This window comes from Zalophus californianus, chromosome 2, assembly GCF_009762305.2.
Source record: "Zalophus californianus isolate mZalCal1 chromosome 2, mZalCal1.pri.v2, whole genome shotgun sequence".
In the NCBI taxonomy this organism is placed as follows: Eukaryota; Metazoa; Chordata; class Mammalia; order Carnivora; family Otariidae; genus Zalophus; species Zalophus californianus.
Window position 1 is genome coordinate 162,435,926 of NC_045596.1, and position 18,759 is coordinate 162,454,684.

General features: G+C 35.4%; 1 protein-coding gene across 8 annotated transcripts in view; it reads right to left on the reverse strand.

Moving 5' to 3' along the window:
- Positions 1 to 18,759, reverse strand: part of PSD3 (pleckstrin and Sec7 domain containing 3) — a 706,647-nt gene that overhangs the window by 180,781 nt on the left and 507,107 nt on the right. The window lies entirely within an intron of this gene.

Consider the following 18,759-nt stretch of genomic DNA (forward strand, 5'->3'; position numbering starts at 1 on the left):
CAATGGGACAACAGTAATTAAAAAATGTTCAAAACAGTACAGCTCAGTAAAACCCTGAAAATAAGTGAAGGCTGAAAATATTCAATCCTGCAAAACAAGTATTCTTGATATTTTGAAAATTAATGAAATGATCTTGTCAAGCTCCGAAAGTAAAAACCTACTTTAGTCTGAGATTCAGATTGGCTCCATCTGGTGGAGGCTATTTTGGGGGCTTAAATATACATGGATCTGTGCTGGCTGGGACTTCTAGCATGGAAGCAGTATCAGATAATAATGTGAAGATCTTCTCCTTCCCTAACAACCACCCCTGCAGTATACCCTCTTTCTCTATTATGCGTACCCTTCTTCTCATATCTCCCTAGTCCCCAGAAGAACCTGTGTCAGGCTTCATTTGAGACACGGAATTGGCAGAAAATAGGAACCAATCACTTTATACCTGGATTCCTGACTGGATCATTGTAGGGTTTCATTGTTTTTATAGTTTATCATAAATGCCAGTGCTTCCCCATAAGGGAGATTATTTTCACTGTATACAGGAGAAGATATAAATTAATATTCTGATAAAAATAATTCTATAAATAAAGTTAGCTCATTTCTACAGAAAAAAGCCCACCTAAATAGGACATTCCTGTGTATAGTGAACCACTGAAAAATTTTCAGGATGATGATACTTTGTTAAAGTAAAATGGAGACACAACAGGATTCTCAGTCTTGATTGTGAAAAGAATGTTTCATACCTGAATATTTTTAAAAAGACTCAGAGTGTACTATTTTCTACTGAGATTCCAGACATCTCAAAACCTTACAACCTACAACTCCCCCCCACCCCTTCTTCACATGAATCTGTTCTCTCAGTAAACAAGTGTATAAACTCATCGGTGGTCTAAGTCCACTACTTAGCAGTGCAGTTCATTTCAAGAATGACAAAAGCTCTTGTGCTGATAGTGGATAACCTTTCTAACTTCTATGTTCTTTCTAAAGGTCAACCGTAAATCATGAATTTCCTATATTCTGTCTTACTTATGACAGGTGATTTACTATGAAACAAAAATTAGATAAGAAATCAAACAAATTCATTGGAGTCTTGTATTTCAGTGTAATTTCACAAAGAATGGAAAACAACTGCTTCATAAAATTTACAAAAGCTGAGTATCATTATATTGACCCAGACACCAACCAGATTTTGAAATACCTCATTTGGTAAGTTTCATCAAGTGGAGTTTCAGTTTTAACAAAGTAGTTAAGCTGGAACCAAACTTGAAAACTACATTATCTTGAAAGGCCTCAGTTATGTGGCATTCAAATACTGAAATAAAATATAAATTGGTGGGGCTTGTGTGTGTGTGTGTGTGTGTGTGTGTGTGTGTGTGTATGAGTATGAGTGTGTGAGTGTGTGAGTCTGAGTATGTGTGTGTGTGTGTTGGGGCACAGACAGAAGTAACAGTTGAAAGAAAAGCAAAACATTTTCTAGAGCAAAACTGGAGTATTACTCAATTGCACTCAATGTGAAATCATCACGAAGAATGTGATATTGGAGTTGGACAATAAATATAAGTTCACCAGGCAGAAAAAGTGAAGCACTTCCAGTATTCACATTTATACATGCATTTCCTTTTTTTTAAGTTGTAGTAAAATACACTAAACATAAAAATGCTACAGTTCTGTGATATTAAGTACATTCACATCACTGTGAAACCGAAACAACCATACATCTCCAGAATTGTTCATCATCCCAAACTGAAATTCTATACTGGCTAAGTAACAGCTTCTCATTCCTTCCTCTCCCAGCCACTGGCAACCACCATTCCATTTTCTGTCTCTATGAATTTCACTACTATAGGTACACCTCATGTAAGTGAAATCATAGTTTTTGTCTTTTTATAACTGGCTTCTTTCACTTAGTATAGTGTCCTAAGGGTTCATCCATGTTGTACCATGTTTCAGAATTTTCTTCCTTTTAAAGGCTAGTATTCCATTGTGTCTATGTATGTCTGTATGTATGTATATGTGTATGTGCTTATCCATTTTGTTTAAGCATTCATCTGTCAAGGGACATGGGCTGCTTCCACACTTTGGCTACTCTGAATAATGTTGCTAAGAACATGGGTATAAAAACATCTTGAGTCTTCGCTTTCAATTACTTTGTGGAAAACAGAACTACCCTAAGACCCAGCAATTGCACTTCTAGGTATTTATCCAAAGGATACAATGTAGTGATTTGAAGGGGCACATGCACCCCAGTGTTTATAGCAGGAATATCCACAGTAGCCAATAAATGAAAAGAGCCCAGAAGTCCACTGACAGATGAACGGATAAAGAAGTGGTATGTATAAACAATGGAATATTACTCAGCCATCAAAAAGAACGAAATGTTACCATTTGCAACAATGTGGATGAAACTAGAGGGTATGATGCTAGGTGAAATAAGTCAGTCAGAGAAAGACAAATACCACAGGACTTCACTCATTTGCAGAACTTAAGAAACAAAACAGATAAACATAGAGGAAGGGAAAGAAAAATAAAATGACAGTAGAGAGGGAGGCAAACCATAAGAGACCCTTAATTCTAGGAAACAAACTGAAGATTGCTGGAGGGGAGGTGGGGGGAAGGGGTAATTGGGTGATGGACATTAAGGAGGGCACTTGATGTAATGAGTACTGGCTGTTTTATGCAACTGATGAATCACTAAATTCTATCCCTGACAGTAATATTACAGTATATATTAACTAAATTAAAGTTAAACAAAGAATTTGGGGATATACTCAGAAATACAGTTGCTGGAACATACGGTATTTTTTTTTTTTTTTTGGTAATTCTTTTTTAAACTTTTTGAGAAATTGCTTGCCATAGATGGCTATGCCATTTTACATTTTCTCAGATGGTACACAGAGTTCCTTTACTCCACATGTTTGCTAACACTTATTTTCTTTTGAGTTGATAGTAGCCATCATAACAGGTATAAGGTGGTATCTCATAGTGATTTTGATTTGTATTTCCTTAATTATCAGTGATGTTGAACATATTATCAAATGCTTATGGACCATTTATATATCTTCTTTGGAAACTTAATCTATTCAAGTAAATGTTTTGTTTTTGTTAATTGTTGAAGTGTTATCCTTTATACATTCTGGATGTTAATCCTACATCAAATATGTGATTTGCAGATAATCTGTCCCATTCCATGGGTTACCTTTTCACTCTGTCGATAATGTTCTTTGATGCACAGAATTTTTTAATTTTGATGAAATCCAACTATCTAACTTTTTGTTTCCTGTATTTTAGGTGTTATATCCCAAAAATCATTGCCAAATCCAATGTCTGAAGTTCTTCCCCTCGTGTTTCTTCTAAAAGTTTTATATTTTAGCTCTAACATTTAGGTCTTTGATCCATTTTAAGATACTTACCATATATGGTGTAAGATAAGGTTCAACATCATTTTTTTTCTCATGTGTAAGTCCACTTTTCCAAACACCAATTGTTGATGAGTGTCTATTCCTCATTTGAATGGTCATAGAAACTTGTTGAAAATCATTTGACCACAATATGGAATGGTCTATTTCTGGCTCTCCATTCTAGTCCATTGGTCTTTATATCTTTCTTTCTGTCAGTACTGACTCCACTGTTTTGATTAATATGGCTTTGTAGTTAAGTTTTGAAATAATTAAGGGTGAGGCCTCCAATTCTGTTCTTTTTTTTTTTTTTAAGACTTATTTATTTATTTGAGATAGAGAGAGAGAGCCAGTGAGAGCCCAAATGGGAGGAAGGGTCAGAGGGAGAGGGAGAAGCAGACTTCCTGCTGTGCAGAGAGCCTGATGCAAGGCTTGATCCCAAAGGCAGCCATTTAATTGACTGAGCCATCCAGGCACCCCTAAACTTTTTTTTTTTAAATAATTTTTATTCCAACTTTGTTCTTTTTCAAGATTGTTTTGGCTAGGGGCGCCTGGGTGGCTCAGTTGGTTAAGCGTCTGCCTTCAGCTCAGGTCATGATCCCAGGATCCTGGGATAGAGCCCTGCGTTAGGCTCCTTGCTCAATGGGGAGTCTGCTTCTCCCTCTCCCTCTGCCTGCAGCTTCCCCTCTCACTATCTCTATGTGTCAAATAAATAAAATCTTTTAAGATTTAAAAAAAAGAGATTGTTTTGGCTATCTGGGGTTCCTTCAGATTTCCTATAAATTTTGGAATAGGTTTCTGTTTTGCAAACCAACAACAAAAGTCACTTAGTAATGCTCTGTGAACCACACTGAATCTGTGGGTTACTATCGGCAGAACTGATGCCTTAACAGTAATTTAAGTCTTGCAACCCATGAAAGCAAGATGTTCTTCCATTTATTTGTCTTTGTTAATTTCAATCACCATTTTCAGTGCTGAAACATCTTCACTATTCAAGCTGCTTTAGAAAACTATATAGTAGGTAGTTTCTCAAAAATTAAACAGAGTTTTCTTGGTGTGTCAGGGGTGGGGGTGTACACTGTACAAGTCTTTCACCTTCTTGGTTAAGTTCAGCCCGAAGTATTTTATTCCTGTTAATGCTATTGTAAAATGAGTTGTTTTCTTCATTTCCTTTTTATATTGCTTGTTTTTAGTGTATAGAAAAGCAACTGATATTTGTGTATTTTGCAACTTTACTGATTTTATTATAAGTGTTTTAAAAAGATTTATTTGAGAGAGAGCAAGCATGCATGGGGGAGGGACAGAGGGATAGGGAGAACCTCAAGCCTACTCCACGCTAAGTGCAGAGCCCCACATGGGGCTTGATCCCATGACCCCAATATCACAATCTGAGCTGAAACCAAGAGTTGGTTGCTCAACTGACTGTGCCACCCAGGTGCCCCTTGTTTATTCGTTTTAACAGTTTTTATCTGTGTGTGTGTAATCTTCAAGGATTTTTACATATCATGTCACCTGTGAACAGAGATCTCTTTACTTCTTCCTTTCTAATGTTGATGCCTTTTATTTCTTTTTCTTAACTAATTGCTCTGTGTACTAGTCAGTCATAGCTGTCATAACAAAATGTCACAAACTAGGTGGCTTAATCAATAAAAATGTGTTTTCTCACAGTTCTGGAGGGTTAAAATCCAAGGTCAAAATGCTGGTAGGTTTTGTTTCAACTGAGGCCTCTCTCTGTGGTTTGTAGATGGTGGCTTTATTTAGTGTCCTCACATGGCCTTTTCTCGGTGTGTGTGCAACTCTGGTGTCTCTTCTTCTAAGGATACAAGTCATATTGGATTAGGACCCACCCTTATGATTTCATTTAACCTTAATAACCTTCTTAAAGGCCCTATTTCCAAATACAATCATATTAAGGATTAGGGCTTCAACATATGAATATAAAGGGAACACAATTTAGTCCATAACACACTGTTACCATGACTTCTAGTACTATGTTGAAAACTAGTAGTGAGAGTAAGCATCCTTCTTTTGTTTCTGATATTAGAGGAAAAGCTTTCAGTCTTTCACCATTGAGTAGGATGTTAGCTCTAAGTTTTTCACACATAAATGTTGAGGTATTTTCCTTCTATCTCTGATTTGTTGAGTGCTTCTAGGGGAAATAGTTTGAATTTTGTCAAATTATTTTTCTGCATCAATTGAAATAGTCATGTGGATTACATTCTTTGTTCTGTTAATGTGGCATAACAAATTTGCTTTGCTAGTGTTTTGTGGAGGATTTTTGCATCAATATTCCTAAGAGATATTGTTCTGTAATTTTCTGAAAGATCTTAGTTTGGTTTTGGTATTGGTGTTAATACTGGTGAATTTGGTATTGGTGAATTAGTTTGGAAGTGTTCAGTGTTCCCTCCACCTCAGTTTTCTAGAAGAGTCTTAGGAGGACTGGCCTTAATTCTTTTTAAAGTTTTGATAGAATTCTCCAGTAAGGCTATATGGTTCTAGGCTTTTCCTCATTGGGAGGTTTATTATTACTGATTCAATCTCCTATCAGTCTGTCAGCCTTTGTATTTTTGCATGATTAGTCTTGGTAGGTTGTTTGTTTATAAAGATTGTTCATCTGTCATACAGGTTATTCAATTTGTCAGTGTACAATTGTTCATGGTACTCTTTTAATAAACCTTTTTATTTCAGTGAAATGAGTAGTAACATCCCCTCTTCCATTTCTGATTTTAATTATTTGAGTCTTTTTTTCCTCAATCTAGCTAAAGATTTGTCAATTTTGTTAACCTTTCGAAGTACTCCTGGTTTCACTGATTTTCTCTATTATTTTGCCATTCCCTATTTTACATCTCTGCAGTAAAGTATATTATTTCTTTCTGCTAGTTTCCTTTTACTAGTTCTTTAAGGTATAAAATTAGGTTTTGAACTGAGAACTTTCTTCTTTTTTAATATAAGAATTTATGTTATAAATTTCTCTCTGTTTGATCCACTCTGACAATTTGTCTTCTGTGTATTTAGGCCACTGACATTTAATGATATAATTGGATTAAGAGCTACCATGTTTGTTACTGTTTTCTATTCATTGCTCTTATTACTCATTTCCCCCTTTTCCCATCTTTTGGTGATTTTAACTGAGCAGTTTATATGATTCCATTTTCCTCATTTCTTAGTATGTTACAATTTTGAATGTTTTCTAGTAGTTGCCCTAAAGTTTGCAATATACATTTACAACTAATCCAAATCTACATTCAAATAACATTTCAGAGGTAGTGAAAGTACTTTATAATAACAGAAACCATCAAATTCCAGCCTCCTGTTCCTTGTATCATTGCTGTAATTCATGCCACTTATATACAAGCATATATGTATATATGTATAAGTACACATATATGCATAAATACATTATCAAGTGATTGTTCCTATTATTTTGAACAAACTTATCAGTTAGACGTTAGTAAGAAAAATAGAAGTTCTTTTAAATTTTCCATTCACTTATTCCTCCTATGATGCACTTTCTTTCTTTATGTAGAGCTGAGAATCTGATCTATATCATTTTCCTTTTCTCTCAAGAACTTCTTTTAATAATTCTTATAAGGCAGGTTTACTGGAAAATTTGCATTTCCCTAATGACTAGTGATGTTGAGCAATTTTCATGTACCTGTTGGTGTTTTGTGTATCTTCTTTGGAAAAATGTCTATTCAGGTCTTTTGCCCATTTTTAATTAGGTTTTTTTGTTTGTTTGTTTGTTTGTTTTGGCTATTGAGTTGCAGGCATTTTTACATATTTTGGCCGTTAGCCTCTAATCAGAAACATGCTTTGAAATATTTTTCCCATTCTGTAGGTTATCTTTTCACTTTGCTGTTTATTTTGCTGTGCAGAAGCTTTCCAGTTTGATGTAGTTCCACTTGTTAAAAAAATCACTGGCAAGATCCATGTCAAGGAGCTTTAGTCCTGTGTTTCTTCTAGTAGTTTCATGGTTTCAGATCTGACGTTCAAGTCTTTAATACATACCAACTTAGTTTTCATGAGTGCTGTAAAATAGTGAAAAAATTCATTTTTTTTTTTACATACAAATATCCAATCTTCCCAGCACCATTTATTTGAGACTGTCTTTTTTCCATTGAGAATTACTGGCGCCCTTGTCTAATATTAGGTTGACCATATATGCTGGGGTTTATTTCTGGGCTGTCAGTTCTGTTCCATGGATCTATCTGCTTTTATACCAGTATCACACTGTTTTGATTATTATAACTTTAATAGTATAGCTTGAAATCAGGATGTGTGATGTGATGCCTCCTGCTTTGTTCTTTCTCAGTATTGCTTTGGCTATTTTGTGATTCCATATAAATTTTAGGACTGTTTTGGGGCACCTGGATGGCTCAGTCATTGGGTGTCTGCCTTCGGCTTGGGTCGTGATCCCAGGGTCCTGGGATCAAGCCCCGCATCGGGCTCCCTGCTCTGTGGGGGGGGCCTGCTTCTCCCTCTCCCACTCCCCCTGCTTGTGTTCCCTCTCTTGCTGTGTCTCTCTCTATCAAATGAATAGATAAAATATTAAAACAAAAATTTTAGGACTGTTTTCTCTACTTCTGCAAAATGCGCCATCAGAATTTTAACTGGAATTGTACTGAATCTATTGATGGCTTTTGGTAGTATGGACATTGAAACAACATTAATTCTTCCAATCCATGAACATAGAATTTTCTATTTGTGTCTTCTTCAATTCCTTTCATCCGTGTCTTTCAGTTTTCAGAGTAGTGATCTTTCACCTCTTTAAGTTACTCCAAAGTATTTTATTGTTCTTAATGCTATAGTAAATAGGATCATTTTCTTTAATTCTTTTTCAGATAATTCAGTGTTAGTGTATAAAATGCTACTGATTTTTATATGTTAACTTGGTATCCTGCAACTTTACTGAATTTGTTGATTAGGCCTAATAGTTTTTTGTTGGATTCTTTAGGATTTTCTATATATAAAATCAAGTCATCTGCAAGCAGAGACAATTTTATATCTTCCTTTCCAATTCTGATGCCTTTTATTTTTCCTCCTCTGATTGCTCTGGCAAGAATTTCCAGTACTACTTGAATAGGAGTGGTGAGAGTGGGAACCCTTGTCTTACTCCTGATCTTAATGGAAAAGCTTTCAACATTTCACCACTGATATATTAGTTATGGACTTACCATGCATGTCCTTTAGTATGTTGAGGTATGTTGCTTCTCAACCTAATTGCTGACATTCCAAGAAATTTCTATGATACTGGATCATATTATGGTACAAAGTAGGAGTATAAAATGAATCCATCTTTGTCTTTTACCAACAGTATAAAATAAAAAAGGTATGTAAATTTAAAAATTCAAAAATTCAAAAGATCTACTAAGAAATTTTTAATGGGCAACTTAAAATAACTTCTTTTAGTATTACTGATCTGGCTAAATTTTCCTCACTCCTGAAAATGTATGTATGCATGTATATTAAAATGTACACATACAAAATGCTTAATGAAATCCAGACTATTGTCTAAAATGTTCAAGGCACTATTTAGCCACTGCATGTCTAATATGCTTCATTTAGAAATTATATTCATTGTAGTATTTGCCTCCTGTCTTTAACAAAAATCAAAAGGTTAGCAATTAATATAGATGGTATAAAATTCTAAATCATCAGTTTTTAGGAAAGACAATTTCCTTATAGCCCAGCCTCCATAATTCTTTGCACCTCAGTGATTCTAAAATTGCTTTGGGACCAGTAGGATACTAACATAATCATATTCCATATGGTCACCAACTATCTGTTCAGCATATTCTGAAATTAAAGATAATGTAAAGCAAAGATAACAATATTTGTAAATTATATCACTTTCATCATCATCTTTATGGATAGTAAAACTGTTGTGACAATAAATCCTTAAATATTCTAAGTATCCATCTCACAGAAAGCAGACATTTTGTTTTTAACTTTCCCTTTAAAGCTGAGAATTGATGGCAAATTCTTCTAGTTTTCAATATATCTGAGTTCAGGATACTTGAAATGACTGAGAAAAACAGGTCCTTACAGATTAAAATTGTGAGCTATGATTCAGATTCTTAATAAATTACACTTCACAGAGCTGTAGGAGAATCTTCCCTAATTCTATAGCCTGAAATCTTTCCTCCTTTAAACCCCAAAATCAGGGAGATAGAGTCACAGTCAATATCATTTTTAGTTACAAGTTTTTAAGTGATATTAATTCTTCAGCTCAAAAATCTCCCTTCAAATTAATGAGTCATTCATAACTATATTATTTCTGTTTTTCCTTCTTTCCTTATCGTATATTCAATGTATTTTCACTGAATTTACATTAGAATAATCAAATGAATAATATTCTTTACATATCCATCTATATATACAGACTTACCCTTATTTAATATTCATGTAGATTACCTTCTAAATTTATCAATTCCATGTAACATTAACATTAGAATTATTATTTTACCAAAAACATGATGTAGCATTCTCCATGTTAGGAATGTGAAGAAAGCAATCATCTAATAGCAATGATGGTAAGAATGTTAATTTTTATTCTACTCTATTATTTTAATGAGGCACAATACATATCTAGCAAATGTTTAGTAGTATGAATACCCAAAATGGAGAACTGAGTTTTATTCCTTTTCCTCCTTATGGTCCAATGTTTCACGCAAATAGTTTTATTAATTTTCCCATGGTTACTTCTTTCTGTACCAGTAACTCTTAATGCCAACTTGCCCAATTTTTTTCTGATACACTCAATTTTTTTTAACATTAAATATATTTGTGGTATCTACAAACACTGCACAATCTATAGCAAATTTTTTTGCCTTAGTTTTCTCAATAGTAATTAATATAAATCTACAGGTGGCCATTTGGAAGTTTAAAAAGAGAATTACTGGAGGGAGGCTGGGAAGACGGCAGAATAGGAGGACCATAAGTTCAATTCATCCCACGGACACAACCAGGTAACAGTCACATTCAGCAAAAATAACCCAGAAGATGACCCAAAGACTAGCAGAACAAATTCCACAACTAAATGTAGAGAAGAAGCTACATCAAAGGAGGTAGGAAAGGTGGAGATGTGGTGGGTAGCTAAAAAGACCCCAGCCCCCAAGGTGGGAGAAAGCCGTGGGGTGGGAAAGGGTAGAATTAGACTATCACACTGGGGCACTTGCATGGGGAAAACCAATCCCCATAATATTTGGCTTTGAAAGGAGAGGGGCCAAATTTTTGGAGTTCTTACAAATAGCTGTACTTAAAACCTAGAATTTAAAAATCAGCGGGCTTGGCTCTAGGCCAGAAATACTAGGTGACAAATACTCAATAGGAAGTTGAGTACCCACACTTAAAGAGAACAAGAAAGAGCTCAAGAAGATACCTTGTAAAACTATCAGTTTGAAAAACGCCCAGGGGATATGGGAGGGAGAGTTACTTACTAATCTCAGAGCATGTCCAGGAGGGATAGAGTAAGAAACTACTCCAGAAACAAAGGAGTTGGCAGACACCATCTTCTTCCCCGGCCCCTCAGCAGAAACACAGAACCACTTATGAGAACCAACACAGTGCCTGCATTCACTACCTAACTTGCTTACACCAAGCACTGCCCCCTACACTTTCACAAATCCACCCTTTCCAGTCACATTTGCCTCAGTGCCGGAGCTGTGAGTCTACTTTCTCAGAAGACTGGAACAAACCTTACCAACACTGTGTCTTCCAACCCAACTGCTTTGTGGGGCCTTGGTCCTCATGGTGGCATACCTTGTTAAATTGTTTACCCTTCCCACAGGCACTGTGTAGGTTTGCCCAGGCTACCCAGTTCCTGCAGCTTTGGTGAAGGGTCTCATTTCAAAAGCAGACCAGTACACACTGTGCTAAAACTACATGCCCCACACCAGCTAGTCCCAGCAGCAGCATGATGTCCCCTCCAATATGCCCTTGACCATAGCCCATCCAAGGCCACTGATAATATGCAAACAGCTCCAACAGAGGTCAGTGCCACTCCAAAGTGACTCCTTCTCTGGGGTGAGGGGAAGATAACCACACCCACCAGTTAGATGGCAGCCCAAGTAGTGGACTGTGAGCAGATAGTTGGTCTGATTGCAGGACCCACCTACCAACAAAACCCTCTCACTAGACAACACAGGGAAAATACACTGAAGTTTGGTGCTACTGCATTTCTGGGAAATGCTTGATCTTACTCAATTCAAGACCAAGGCAGCCCTAGAGGGACAAAACATTGCCCACAACAGGCAAAAAGAAAGCCACTGCACATGACTGGACTGAAGGAAAAAGAGGCCAAGACATAATAGCAGGGTGCACAAAACATATAGGAGACACCTGTGAAGTGCCAGGTTCTGGTGAAAAGGGGTTACTGCACATTGGGGCAATATAGGACTTCTTTCTCATAAGGCCATTACCTCTAAGAGCAGGAGACAAAGCTGACTTTCCTAACACAGAGAAACACAGAGTTAGACAAAATAAGGAGACAGAAGAATATGTCCCAAATGAAAGAACAGGACAAAACCACAGCAAGAGACCTAAGCAAAATGGATGTAAGTAATATGCCTAATAGAGAATTTAATGATCATAAAGATACTCACTGGACTTGAGAAGAGTGGAAGACATCAGTGAGACCCTTATCAAAGAGAGAGAAAACATAAAAAAGAACACATCAGAGATGAAGAACACAATAAATGAAATTAAAAATACCCAAATGGAATAAATAGCAGGCTAGAGGAATCAAAGGAACGAATTCGCAACCTGGAGACGAGAATAATGGAAAGTAATCAAGCTGAAAAATTGAGAGAAAAAATATGCAAAATGAGAATCGTTTTAGGGAACTCAGCAACTCCAACAAGCATAATAACATTCTCATTATACGGATCCCAGAAGAGAGAGAAAGGGGGTCAGAAAATTTACTTGATGACATAATAGCTGGAAACTTTCCAAGTCTGGGGAAGGAACTATATCAACATCTAGGAGGCAGAGATCCCTCAACAAAATCAACCCAAGGAGGTCCACACCAGGACACAGAATAATAAAATGGCAAAAAGTAGTGATAAAGAGAGAATTTTAAAAGCAACAAGAGAAAACAGTTACATAGAAGGGAAACCCCTTTAGTGGATTTTTCAGCAGAAACTTGGCAGGCCAGGAGAGAGTGGCATGATATATTCAAAGGAAAAAATCTGCAGCCAGGAATACTCTTTCCAGAAAGGCTATCATGCAGAATAGAAGGAGAGATAAAAAGTTTCCCAGACAAACAAAAGGTAGAGGAGTTCATGACCACCAAGCCAGCCCTAGAGGAAATGTTAAAGAGGACTCTTTGACTGGAAAGGAAAGACCATAAGCAGGAGTAAGAAAAGTAGGAAAAGCAGTAAAAATAAGTATATGTGTAAAAATCAGTCAAGGGACTCAAAAGGGTGTAAAGTTTGACACAATATATCTAAAACATGGGTGGGGGGAGGAGTAAAGAATGGGTTCAATTTTAAGTGATCACCAAATTAACATAGACAGCTATATGCAGATGTTATATACAAACCCCATGTTAACCACAAATCAAAAACAAGTGAGAGATATGCAAAAAATAAAAAGAAAGAAATACAAGTCCATACTAAAGAAAGCCAGAAAATCATGAGGAGAGAGCAAGAGAAGAAAGGGTCAGAGAAGAAGTAGAAAACAACCACAAACCAAGTACCAAATGGCTATAAATACATACCTACCAATAATTACTACAAATGTAAATAGGCTGAATGCTCCAATCAAAAGATAAAGGGTGACAGAATGGATAAAAATACATGACCCATGTATATGCTTCCTACAACAGACTCATTTCAGACTTAAAGACAATTGCAGATTGAAAGTGAGGGGATGGAGAAACGTTTATCATACAAATGGATGTCAAAAGAAAGCTGGTGTAGCAATACTTATCGGATAAAACAGACTTTAAAACAAAGATTGTAACAAGAGACAAAAAAGGATACTACATAATCATAAAGGGGACAATCCAGTAAGAAGATATAACAATTGTAAATATTTATGCATCCATCATGGGCAGACCTATATACATAAGACAGTTAATAACAAACATGAAGAAACAAATCAATATTGATACAATATTAGGGGATATTTAACTCTGAATTTATATCAATGGACAGATCATAGGAACAGAAAACAAACAAGGAAACAGTGGCTTTGAATGACACACTGGATCAGATGGATTTAAAAGATATATTCAGAATATTCCATCCTAAAATAACAGAACAGATTCTTTTCAAGTGTACATGGAATGTTCTCCAGATAGACCACATATTAGGCCAAAAAACAAGTCTCAAGAAATTAAAAAAGAGTGAAGTCTTACCATGCATCTTTTATGACCACAATGCTATGAAACTAGACATCAACTACAAGAAAAAATCTGGAAAGAGCACAAATACATGGAGGTTAATTATCATGCTATTAAACAATGAGTGGGCCAACCATGAAATCATAAAAGAAATAAAAAATTAGATGGAGAAAAATAGAAATAAAAACATAATGATACACAATCTTTCGGATGCAGCAAAAGCAGTTCTAAGAGGGAAATTTATAGTAATACAGTCTTATCTCAAAAAGCAAGAAAAATCTCAAATAAACAACCTAAACTTATACCTAAACGGGCTAGAGAAAGAACAACAAACTAAACCCAAAACAAGCAAAAGGAAGGAAATAATAAAGATTACAGCAGAAATAAATGATGTAGAAAATAAAAAAGAAATAGAACAGATCAATGAAACAAGAAGTTGGTTCTTGGAAAGATCAAAGAATTGATAAAACTCTAGCCAAAATCAAAAAAGAGAGAGAGAAAGAGGGTGAGAGGACTCAAACAAAACCAGAAATGAAAGAGGAGAAATAACAACCAACACCACAGAAATAGAAACAACTGTAAGAGAATATTATGAAAAACTTCATGTCAACACCCTGGACAACCTAGAAGAAACGGATAAATTCCTAGACACATGTTACCTATCAGAACTAAAGCAGGAAGAAACAGAAAGTTTGAACAAATCTATTACCAGCAATGCAATTGAATCAGTAATCAAAAAACTCCCAATAAACAGAAGTCCACATGGTTTCACTGCTGAATTCTACCAAACATTAATGGAAGAGTTAACACCTATTCTTCTCAAACATTTCCAAGAAATATAAGAGGAAAGAAAACTTCCATATACATTGTACAAGGGCAGCACTACCTTTATACCAAAACCAGATAAAGACACAATAAAAAAAGAGAACTACACTCCAATATCTCTGATGAACATACATGCAAAAATCCTCAACAAAATATTGGCAAACCGCATCCAACAAAAATCATTCACCACTGTCAAGTAGGATTTAATTTTCGGATGAAAGGTGGTTAATTATTGGCAAATCAATGTAATACATCACATCAATAAGAGAAAGGATAAGAACCTTTCAATATCTGCAGAAAAAGCATCTGACAAAGTCCAATTCATGATAAAAACTCTCAACAAAGTAGGGTTAGAGGGAACATACTTCAACATAATAAAGGCCTAATATGAAGCACCCACAGTCAACACCATCCTAAATGGGGAAAAACTCAGTTTTAATGTCAAGAACAAGAAAAAGATGTCTACTCTCACTGCTTTTATCTAACATGTTACTCAAAGTCCTTAGTCCTCAAAATCACACAACAAAAAGAAATAAAAGGCATCCAAATTGGTAAGGAAGAAGTAAAACTTTTGCTATTTGCAGATGACATCATACTTTAGATAGAAAACCCAAAAGACTCCAGCAAAAAACTTCTAGAATTGATTAATGAATTCAGTAAATTCATAGGATACAAAATCAACGTACAGAAATCTGTTGTATTTCTGTGCACCAATAATGAATAGAAAGTGAATTTAAGAAAACCATCCCATTTGCAACTGCACAAAAAATAATGAGGTACCTAGGAATAAACCTAACCAAAGAGGTGAAAGACCTGTATCCTGAAAACTATAAAACACTGATGAAAGAAATTTAAGATGATGCAAAGAAACAGAAAGACATTTCATGCTCATTGGATCAGAAGAACTGGTATTATTAAAATGTCTGTACTGCCCAAAGCAAACTACACATTTAATGCAATCCCATCAAAATATCAACAGTATTTTTCACAGAACTACAACAATCTTAAAATTTGTATGTAACCACAAAAGACTCCAAATAGCCAAAGCAACCTTAAAAAGAAAAGCAAAGCTGGAGGCATCACAATCTGGACTTCAAGTTATATTTCAAAGCTGTAGTGATCAAAACAGCATGGCACTGGCACAAAAACAGACACACAGAACAATGGAACACAATAAAATCCCAGAAATAAACTCACAATTATATGATCAACGAATCTTCAACAAAGCAGAAAAGAACGTGTGATGGAAAAAAGACAGCCTCTTCAACAAATGGTGTTGAGAAAACTGGACAGCATTATGTAAAAGATTGAGACTGAACATTAAACCATACACAGGAATAAATTCAAAATGGATTAAGAAGCTAAATGTGAGATCTGACTCCATAAAAGCCCTAGAAGAGAACATAGGCAGTAATTTCTCTGACACTGGCTATAGCAACATATGTCTAGATATGTCTCCTGAAGCAACAAAAGCAAAAATAAACTATTGGGACTAAATCAAAACAAAAAGCTTCTGCACAGCAAATAAACAACCAAGAAAACTAAATGACAACCTACAGAATGAGCAAAATATTTGCAACTGACATTTCTAATAAACAGCTAGTATCTAAAATATATTAAGAATTTATAAACTCAACACCCCCCCAAAAATAATCCAATTTAAAAATGGGATAACTGAGTCCTCTTTTGATTATAAAATACCTATTAACAGCTACTAAAACTAATGTTCCTGAGAACACACTTTAGAAAACTCTGCTATATATCAATTTATGTGATTTCTTCAGATCAAGAACTAAGATTTTTCCTTGATAAATAAGTATGTGCATATAGAACACTGTGCTCACTCAGTTCTTCTTGCACCTCTCCAATCACACTTTCTCTAACTCATTTTCGTCCTATTATTTATTAATGTTGGTACCTCCCAAAGATCAGCACTTAGAATTATTCTGTCTTTTTTCACTAAGGTCCTTTTCTCAGCAATCTTTACTCATTCTTAAAACTTCATCTGCCAGATCTATAAAAAATTTTCCCAAGTATTTATATAGCTCTGATCTCTTTCCCAAATTTCAATTCAACATTTTTACTTTCCTACAGGACATTTCCACTCCATTTAGACTTTATCATCTGTCTCTGAACTTTGTCATATATTCTCCATTTCTATTAGCAACACCAGTATTTCCCTACCTACTTAGGTTTGGGCCTCTATCTTATCTTTGACTCCTCCCATACCTTTCACTGCTGTAGATATGGCTTTCACTGTTGCTTTATGTTTAGTAGTTCAGAACATTTTATAGTGTCATCCTGAGGGTTATATGAGGTTCATTAATTGTTCATCATACAAAAGAGAAAACTGAGGCATAGAGGCATGACCAGTGACCCAGCTAGTACATGCAAGAGTTGGAATTCAAACCCAAATCTATCTGATTCTGGAATTTGGGTTCCTGAACACAGTGCTCTCTTGACTTGACAAGAGGGCCACAGAAGAATTCAGTTCTTGGGGAAACTCACATGCTCAGCCATGGATTAGGCCCAAGATAAGATACTTTCTTATCATCAGGGAAATGTAAATCAAATCTGCAATGAGATATCACCTCACACCTGTCAGAATGGCTAAAATCAAAAACTCAAGAAAAAGTTTTGGAGAGAATGTGGAGATAAAAGAACCTTGTGCACTGTTGGTGGGAATGTAAACTGGTGCAGCCACTATGGAGAATGGTATGGAGGTTCCTCAAAAAATTAAATATAGAATTACCATATGATCCACTAATTCTACTACTGGGTATTTACCCAAAGAATACAAAACAACACTAAATCAAAAAGATATGTGCACTTCTATGTTTATTGCACCATTACTTACAATAGCCAAGATAAGGAAGCAGCCCAAGCATCCATTGATATATGAATGAATAAAGAAGATGTGGTGTATATAATTGTATATATTACTCAGACATAAAAACGAATGAAGTCTTCCATTTGCAATAACATGGCTGGAACTAGAGGGTATAATGCTGAGTGAAGTTAAGTCGGTCAAAGAAAGTGAAATACCATATGCTTTCACTCATATATGGAATTTAAGAAATAAAACAAATGAACAAAGAAAAAAGAGACAAACCAAAAAACAGACTCAACTACAGACTCAACTAACTGGTGATTAACAGAGGGGAGGTGATTTGGGGGATGAGTGAAATTGGTGATGGGGATTAGAGTACCCTTATCATGATGAGCACTGGGTAACATACAGAATTGCTGAATCACTATATTGTACACCTGAAACTAATATAACATTCTATGTTAACTATACCAGCATTTTTAAAAAAGATAACTTTCTTGCACCAAACTGCCATTATACATAAATATATATGAAACCTACTGTAACAAGTTCAATATATCAAAGATTTAGATTTACAAAACAGATCCTCAGGGGTACATTTATTTGGTTTTAAAAATAACTTTATAAAAGAAAAATATTCTCTCCCCTAGTATGAATATATTTACATTTCATTTTTATTAATTTTCACTAGAGGAGATATTCTGCATAGGTCAGGCTATACCTTTAATATTTCAGCAAGATTCAAGTATATCATTTATGAAATTTTTCTAGTAAACCCACTTTCATTCATGACAGAGAAGTCCAAAAGTGATCACTTTGGATAGACCATGAATTCTTATTATTATCTTAATCAGTTTTCCTTGAAATGATACACTGTCTTTGAGTCTCATGATGTATATATATGTGAGATATATGTAGTCAATTGCTAACCCACTTTTTTCCAATGTACAATGAAAGAATAAAATTTATCCCCTAAGTTCCGATTCTATAAACCCAAGTTCACTGCAGACTGCTATGTTAGGTCACATGGTAGAAAAAAATATTTATGAATGCTTAATATCAGTGAAAACCAAAAATAAAATTCACATGTAGTTCTATTTGAAAAACATATTTTGACCTAATTTATGGATAACTTTAAGTAACACTTTTTTTTTTTAAAGATTTATTTATTTATCAGACAGAGAGAGACACAGCTAGAGAGGGAACACAAGCACGGGGAGTGGGAGAGGGAGAAGCAGGCTTCCCGCAGAGCCAGGAGCCCGATGCGGGGCTCGATCCCAGGACCCTGGGATCATGACTTGAGCCGAAGGCAGACGCTTAACGACTGAGCCACCCAGGCACCCAGTAACAAGTTTTTTTAAGTTAAATTC